This window comes from Thunnus thynnus, chromosome 23 (assembly GCF_963924715.1).
Source record: "Thunnus thynnus chromosome 23, fThuThy2.1, whole genome shotgun sequence".
In the NCBI taxonomy this organism is placed as follows: Eukaryota; Metazoa; Chordata; class Actinopteri; order Scombriformes; family Scombridae; genus Thunnus; species Thunnus thynnus.
Window position 1 is genome coordinate 13,490,306 of NC_089539.1, and position 9,403 is coordinate 13,499,708.

Below are 9,403 nucleotides of genomic sequence, written 5' to 3' on the forward strand. Positions count from 1 at the left end.
GAGCGGCACTGAAATGACAGTATCTCGAAAGGCTGAAGGTCATCAGTGATTCTGCCTGGTCGGCAAAACAACAGGCAGCTGTCATGATTAATGCTGTGAAACATGAAGACACAAGGGTTGACTGGAATTTAAATAAGGACAAACACATACACACCTTTTTTATATTTGGGACTCTTTCTTGCTTCTTGAAACATGTTGCTATTCTGATAAGGTGAATAAAAACTTCACTCCAGTGTGTTTGACACTTGTTTGATATGTCTGGCGTGAGAAGTGGAGCTGATTAAATTCTAAAAGAGAAAAGCATCAGGCATTTTATTTTAATTGCACTGTTTTAATTTCCTCTCAAAAAAGAAATAAAACTTAAACTTGTAAACTTTTTCAAGAGTTAACTTCTTAAATTGCCAAAACAGTCAGCGTGTCATCTTTACAAACTCTTGTTGTGCAGCTAAGCGTTGCTCAAACCCACAGAAATTATTGTGGAGATCCCAGCGTTTCCAAACATACCAATTATACCAGTTGTCAGGCTGTATTTTGGAGACATGCGTGAAATGATGCACAAGACATCTAGAATATTTCCGTCTGATTGAATGGTGCCGCCTTAAAGTTGTAATTTTCACTCAGTATAACAAAGCTGCTACAGAGGACTGAAACAAACATTTCATATTTCACTGTCATATGTCATGAGATTTGTTTTTATGCATAGTCAAGGTTCAGGATGTTCTATCTTTGCTGTGCTTGCACAGTAAAACACTTTATACTTGATATGATGTTTGACTGAGGGAAGGGAACAATTGTTTTTTTTTTTTTTTTTACTTCAGACTCAAACTTTGACTTCTAAAAACAAATTAAATCCAGCAAAGCACTGTGTAAACATGACATGTATCGAAGAGGAGGCATTTTAATAGAGAGAATTTTAAAGTTCCCCTCCACTCAAAAATGTGTTTTTCTTCTTGTTCCTACAGTTGGATGTTTAAGCTTCACTGTGCAGAATGATGTATGTGCAGAGTTTGAAGGCTGTTTTTACAATCATCTGCTGAAAGTGGAAAATTTCTCTGAGCTCACCTTAAATCTGAGTTTAAGGTATGTACCTTCGAGCATGACATCACAACTAGTTTGGAAGCCATTCCTGGTCCAGTATGCAACTTACGTCCAAGTGTGGAAACCTGAAACCTCCAGTGCACAAACACTGAGAATGGACTTTACAGTGAAGTAAAGTTAGTAGTGAAGTAAAGAAGTTTTGAAACAAACAATATTTACATATTCCTATCTATCTATCTATCTATCTATCTATCTATCTATCTATCTATCTATCTATCTATCTATCTATCTATCTATCTGTCATCATACATGTATACATACATTAAAATGATAGAAATGATACAATTTATTTATTAAAAATCAGAAGCATACAATCCAGTCATCATCCTATTCTCTCCCTATTCACAACCATGTAACTCTAGCTGTGGTACAAATTGCAAGCTATCTTAGGATGACAGTGGTAGCACTAATCCTTGTCCATTCACAGGCATCTACACAGTCAGGTCATTCATAAAATGTAAAAGCAGTCCACATTTTATAAAAACCTTCAACTTTACCTCTTACAGCGCAAGTCATTTTTTCTAATGCCAGACCGCAAGATCTCTTTAATCCATTGACTAAACTTAGGTCTCTGAATATTTCTATTTTAAAGCAATTACATGTTTGGCTTGTCACGGACAGATATTAATTAGTTTGTGTTTCCTCACATGTACTGGAAAATCTTCAGGGTGTATGTATAATAAACATCTTTTAGCTTCAGCTGGAACAATACTTTCTGTCAATTTAGAAATCAGCTCAAGAACTTCTTTCCACATCTGGAGTTTTTGACATTCCCACATACAATAAAACAGGGTACCAATTTCTTCATTGCATTTAATGCAATTGTCAGGAATATTGGGATTAAAATGGTGTAATTTAACAGGTGTATTGTAAGTCATTTATACTTTAACAGTTTGCATCTGGTATTTTTTCAATAGCCTATGTGTGTTATGAAATGCTAACCCTAACCCTGCACAAATTTGATCGTTAGCAATCAGGTGGGGAATGATTGTTTCTATCCACCTAGCCAGGGCCTTACACAGTATTTTGGTGTCACGTGACATTAAAGATATAGGACGATAGGATGCTCGTTTTGAGATTTGCCTGGTTTTAACAGAAGAGAAATTACTGCAGATCTTGAGGATGGAGGTAATATTCCTTCTCCATTGGATTCATAAAACATCTCAAGGTGTGGCAACAATTTCCCTGAGAACTTCTTATATATTTCTATGGTTCAGCCATCAGGCCTGGGTGCCTTTCCACTATTCACTCTTTAACACATCTACTAGTTCTTTGATACATACATTTTTATCAAGATAGCCTCATCAGTTAAAGTTGGGAATTGAAGTTGGTCCAAAAAATCATTTTGTTTTTCCGAGCTATCTGGGTATTCAGATTTATACAGATCTTCATAATATCTTGTAAAAGCAGTGTTTATTTCAACTGGATCAACAAGTTTCTTCCATCTTCTAATTTAATCAATAGCTCTATTTGTATCTTTTTAATTTTCAGTGCTAACAGCTTCCAGCTTTTTCTCCCTGGTCATAATGATTGCTTTAACCACAACAAATTGGAAGGTATTTTAGCTGCTAGCTCATTGTATTGGGATTCAATATGAGAAGATGCTGTTCATCCCTCCAGAAGAGTTCGAGAGACTTGTAGAATCAATGTCAAGGCTGAGTAACATCATTCTTCAAAAAGATATTCCCTTATTTGGTATTTTAATGATGGTGGTGGAAAGCGCTGTCTAACTCGTCAGTCCAAAATTTTCCATAGGTGTTCAACCAGGTTGAGATCTGGTGACTGCGAAGGCCGTAGCATATGATTCATTTTCATACTCATCAAACCATTCAGTGACCCCTCGTGCCCTGTGGATGGGGGCATTGTCATCCTGGAAGAGACCACTCCCATCAGGATAAAAATGTTTCATCATAGGATAAAGGTGATCACTCAGAACAACTTTGTATTGATTTACAGTGACCCTTCCCTCTAAGGGGATAAGTGGACCCAAACCATGCCAGCAAAATGCCCCCCACAGCATAACAGAGCCACCAGGAATAAACGTGTTTCCTGTAGGAAAATAATATTGGATTTCATTTGTTAAATTCTACTCAATACCTGTTTAACTTAAGTGTTTAAGTACCAGTTTATTCATACCTGTTGTATTACAGCTAGAGATTTTTTAAATCTGATCAGTTAAGCATGACAGTAGGATAGCGTGACCGAAAAAATAAAAGCAAAACACCAAGATCTGAACCCCTCCCAAGAAACTCTCATGCACTTCCCTAAATGAAGTAATATCAAATAAAGTTGGTTATGCAGAATGATCCACAATGTGAGGAGCAAAGTGACTTTTGTACTGACATAGTGTTTTATAGTATATTTAACATATTGAAGACAGATAGACCTGAGCTCGACCAACAGTAAATTAAGAGGGAAAAAAAGGTTCATATTAGCAACTTTTGTGATCGTACATCATAGTAAGTTTCTGTTACAGTATCATACACAGAAAGAGCGCCAAAGAGAAATGTCTCCAATTTGGTTAGGCTTCTGTGTTTAAAAGTGAGGTCATTACATTAATTGTCCAATACCCCAAATACAGCCAACACTGGGTCAGGTTTTACTATGTGTCCCAGGATATGAGACAAAGTTTTAAATATAGAGATCCTAAAACTGGATAATTTTGGGTGTAGCCAGAACATGTGCCCCAACGAGGCAGGAAATACCCCACAATGGTCACACAAAGGGTCTATATTAGGATACATTTTAAAAAGCTTGACCTTTGAAAGATGGAGACAATGCAACACCCTGAACTGTTTAAGAGCATGACTGGTACATATAAATGCTGAGTGCACACCCTCTTGTGCCTCTATCCATTGCTCCTCCATTAAGCCAATGCCAAGTTCTCCTCCCAGGCAGATTTCATAAAATCTGCGGCTAAATCTAATTAATTAGACATACAGTTATAGATATATGATATCACCCCCCTAGACGAAGGATTAACAGAAAATAAAGATTCCATCTGGGTGTTATTAGGTGCACTAGGAAAAGTAATTGTATTGGATCTAATATAGTTTTGAATTTGTAGAAATTGAAAGAAATGGGTTTGAGGAAGGTTGAATTTATTGTGTAGTTCAAAAGAGGGAAACGTGCCAATAATTTAAAGATCTTTCATTTTTATAATGCCATTACAGGTCCATAATTGAAAGGAGCTATCTAATAGAGAGGGATAGAAATGATGGTTTGCACACAGAGGAGAGGGCTCCCATGCCATCCAAAGTGCTGTCTTATTTCAGTCCAGATTTTAAGGGACTGTTTTACAACAGGAGAAGATGTAATTTTAATTATATTCCAATTTTAATATTCATAGTAGAGCATTTTATATACATCTTAAAACATGTCTGGAGGGGATCTTTAAACTGTTATACATTCAGGATTTACACATAGAGTATGAGGTTATAGCTACTTCAGTCTATTACTTTTCATCATAGGATCTTCGCCTAGATATTACTTTCATTTTACTGATAAATGTGTGGCACTTTAATAAGATGGAAAACTGCCATAAAGGCAAAATCCTTTAATAAATAAAACCAAAGAGATTACTGTTAAAAGACGCATTGCCAAAAATAAGAACTGCACAAAGCCAAGAGAATAAAAACAACAAACCTAAAATACAGTCTACCGCATAAAATCATATTAGTGCCATAGACCATAAATGTGTGAACTCAGTTAAACGCTTGTAGGAATATAGTTTTTTTGGTCGCACTCTATCTCATGGTACACTAATAAGCCATCATAAGCCGTACTTTGTATCAAATTAGACAAAAACTAGAAATATCTTATTTATTAGACAGTAAACAAACACAATTATACCCTAATTAGACACCATACACCTAAATTATGCTGTAATTAGAAATTGCATATAATGCTGTATTAGACCCAAAATATACTATACTTAGACACTATTATACTCTTAGAAACCAAATAGGAGATCCTAATACACTATTAGACACCATTTTACAATATCATAGTCTAATTAGACATCAAATATAATGCCATATTAGATCCAAAATATGCTACAATTAGACACTATTCTACCATTACTACCAAATTATGCTGTAATTAGACACCACATTTAATGCTACCAACATGGACCTATGATAGCTTGATTAGACAACACAGTCTGTAATTAGATTAATTTAATGCCATATTATATCGGGCAAAGCCTTTATAATAGTCAGACAAAGCACTGAGAGCTCAGAGGACAATACATTTATTTGGCCTTTGTTTAACATAGTTTCACTTTCTTACAGGGTCATTTGTTGCTCATTAGAAGAAAACTGTACCGTTAACTAAAGTCCAACCACATCGGGTCACATTCGGTCACTACCTCACATGTCCCTCATAGTCTGGATGTTCTCCGGAGTCCTGTGGCGTTTGTAGGTAGTGATACAAAGCCTAATATATGCTTCCTAGATGCTCTACTCCCATACCAGTTCAGACATCAGACCATTTAATGTCATGTTACTACCCTAGTAACATTAGGCTATGAAAGCTACCAGGACACTGCATTTTTATTTCCAACTGTTAGACCCTTATTAGACTTTCTTAGAGGATAATTTGCAACAAATTACAAAAGAACTGTACTGTGAACTAAAGTGAAATCAAATAAGTAAGTAACGTTATCACATATCTGCTACTTGAGACATATCTACACCTTCTTTGGCTGCTCCCGTACAATTGGCAGAGGAGCCAAGACCGATGTATTATAGCCGACCTCTTTGATCAAATCACAATGATCTCATTTTTAAATTAGATTCTCTAGGGTTATTATCTGCTGACAGGATTACAATAAGTCTGTGCAGTCACCCATAGCCAAAATATTCCTCTATAATTTTGGCCTTTACTTGGTGGTTCTGGTTCACATGTTGTTTTTAAATGAGGAACGGAAAAAAAATCATTGCACGACAGCTCCTGAAGCACTTTATACTGGTGTTGATAACCAAAGCCATAAAAACTGTGAAAACAACCAGGACCAAAAAATGCTGCAAACTAGAAACAAAATGATCGGCCAGTTTAAGGAATGTAAACATCACTGAGAAACTCCAGCAGCAAGGACTTCTAATAACTGTAATAACTAGCATGGCAGAGCAATATAGACAAAAATAAAATGTGCACAAAAGAAGATGGTGAAATGACCATAACAGAAACGAGACAGCAACTGAGATTCATAAATGCTGATCAATACCAGTCAATCCACTATTACTTTGGTGGCTGCTGAGGATTTCCAGCCAAGCCAATCCTGCCACTTTGTTTTTCTTTCCCCTTTTTCCACCCCAACACAAACATGGCCGGGATGATGCTGAATGGAACAATGCTATTGTAGTCCAGGCTAAAATAGATGAATTTCACACTGTTGAGTAGCGGAGTTTGCTCAGTTTGAAACAATTTTATCCTAGTAAACATACCACATCCACGGAATTAATGATTGTTTTTTCCATCCGTTGTTCAGGAAGTAACATATGCTGTGTTTAGCTCCCTTTAGCCAAACTGTGCCAAACCCTTAACCAAACACTGCCACTGCTTTCTCCTTTGCTCTCATGCCTTTCGCTGCCAACAGCAAAGTGTTACCACTTGTTGGAGCCTGTATGTAGCATAAAATGTCTGTTTTGTTTCCTGTGGCTGCGGCTTGACCTGATACTACTTTTAGTTCCTTTGAACGTTTCTAACCTCATATGTTATCCTAATTTAAATTGTGGTGTAAAAATATTGCCTCCGTGACAAATGAAATACTATTTAGCTTATAACTCTGGAACTCGAACCAGCATAAGACTCATATGCCGATAGCCACTACATGGTGCAAAAGCATCATAAGATTAAATAGTGTACATTGCATACAATGTGTAATACCTTTTATCAGGTTCAACACCTCCCTGAGGAATGTGCACTCCTCCTACAGGTCCTTCTTGTGTTCTCTGAGTCTCTTCAGCTGAATAGAGGCAGTATCAGAGCACCTCTCTCCTCAGTAACTGGAAAATATTCCACACAGAACAAAAGTAAACATTTGTCTCCTTCAAAAGTAAATAATGTTACATATTGTATGAGCAATCTGTGTGTATGCCTGTATGAATGAAACTCATTTTGGTCTGCAAAATATAAGGCAGATACAGTTTGACACAGCTGGGTAGTGTTGCCATTTCTTCTACATGTACTCCTAAGTTCACATTACGGGCAACCGTTCTTTTTTTTAATAAGAGTCCATCACATGAAAAAATTCTTTAAAAAATACAAAACAAAACAACGTCCATTTCCACCAATGCTAAACAATGATATCCAGAGTATACTATACACAACTGAACCACATTAACAATATGGGGGTTTTCTTTTTTCTGGATGCTCATAATTTCTTTTTCAAGGATAAAAATTCACTAACCCATGGCATTAATTTTTTAAATGTTGGACATCCTGCACTTGCAGAAATGTCTCCATGTCGGTTTTGTTTTTAAAAATAAATTGGATTGGATCCAGATACTCCTCCCTCTCCTCTGTGGGCATGGTTTTGTTTTTTATGAAGCTTTCAAGAGCCTGTCTTCTGTTGGCTGGGGAGTATCCTACAGTAGCACAGATGGTGTCAGGACCTCTTCTTGAAACAGACGGTCGTTGCATTTCACCCATCCTGCAGCTTTTTTTGAGTCTCTGAGAACTTTTTCTTTGGGATAAAAAAAAATGCAGTTAAGTTATTTGACTATTTGAAATGACTCTTCTTCTTGCAAGTATTTGACCAAATATGTAATCACTGCAAAGTAGATTGGAAGTTACAGCTTTGAGCAAAAACTGTTATTGCCATCACTGAAAATCATCCTGTCAATGTTGTTCGAGTCAAAACCTGTCAATAATGGACACCGAAATGCTACATAAGCTATGTGTTATGTTAATTGTAACTGTATGTATGTAAACTGTAACTGTACATATTTGTTTGTTATTAATTGTTCAACAAGATTCTTACCAAAAATCTCTCTGACGTCTGCTTCATCCAGGTCCAGCCCAGTCATTTTCTGAAATGCATGAGGAGTCAACTTAGTCAATAATTGGTAAACTTAGTTAATGGGGATGTGGTTTTCCCTCAAAATTGCAAATTAGACTTTTAGAAATGCATGCAATGAAAAACAACGTTGTTTCATCATAGTTCAAAGATAACTCATTGTCTTCAGTTACTGCAAGTATGACTACAAACAAAAAACTTAAAGTTATACACTTCTCTCTTACAGGACAGCAGCCCACCTAAGATATTTCGGCAAAATAGTAATTGCTGATGCATGAACGAAAGGTTTTTGAATAGCTGAAGTTATTTGAATGAAGTCAGTTGGATAGTTTTGGCTTTATGGTCATTTTTCTGACTGTTGTGCAAGACATCCAGACCTGCATAGCCCTGCCAGCACAGACCTAAACTCTGTGACCTGCTCTACACACAGGGGCCTCCACAGCTGTTTGTAGCCGAGCTGCTCATGAGGAGCTGATGGTCGTTCTCTGGAAGTCCGTCTCTGGAGGTTAGCTGAGCTGTCGAATCTTTCAGAAAAATATTATCTCCAAAATTAAAGAACGGATGTCAGTCAAATAACTTTGAACTGCTTAGTGACATTCACTAACCAACAGCTAACCAGTGCTAGCCAAGGCTATAGTGGTGACTCAGGCAGCTGGACCTGGCATTTGTGGTGGTGATGGACGACCTACCTCTGGACGCCTGCATTGGTCCTCAGATAACAAGAACTACTGAACAGAATTTGTTCAAATTATTTTTTTTTGTTTAGTTGTTCAGGAGACTTTTTGCATCGTCATACATTCACAGCTATTTCTTACATGCCTGAGTTGCGGAGTAGCCGCCTTAATCAGCGATTTTAATATAATAACGTTACTTACCTAAGAAGTCCAGGTTGAACTTCACAGTTTTTTGTGAGACCATGCAGCTGGCAGGTGCATGATGTGAAAATAGCAGTTTACACAGAAGAAAGATGTGTATTTCATGATTGATATTTCCACTGTCCAATCAGATTTTCCGATTTTAGCCTCAGGTGACTTTTCTTTTACTTCTTATTCTTTTTTCTTTTTTTTTTTTACAGGCAGATTGTAAATCAGCATGCATCAGAGTGTGTAACATTATATCACATTATTCTTATTTCAGACTATTGTGTACTCCTAATTTTTATATATATTAAAACTAAATACTCCCTTCCTATCTTTTTTAATTATCAAAATATTTGTTATTACAATGACATATTCAACATTTTAAACAATATTGATAACAGAGGATTAGCGCCACTAACGAAGC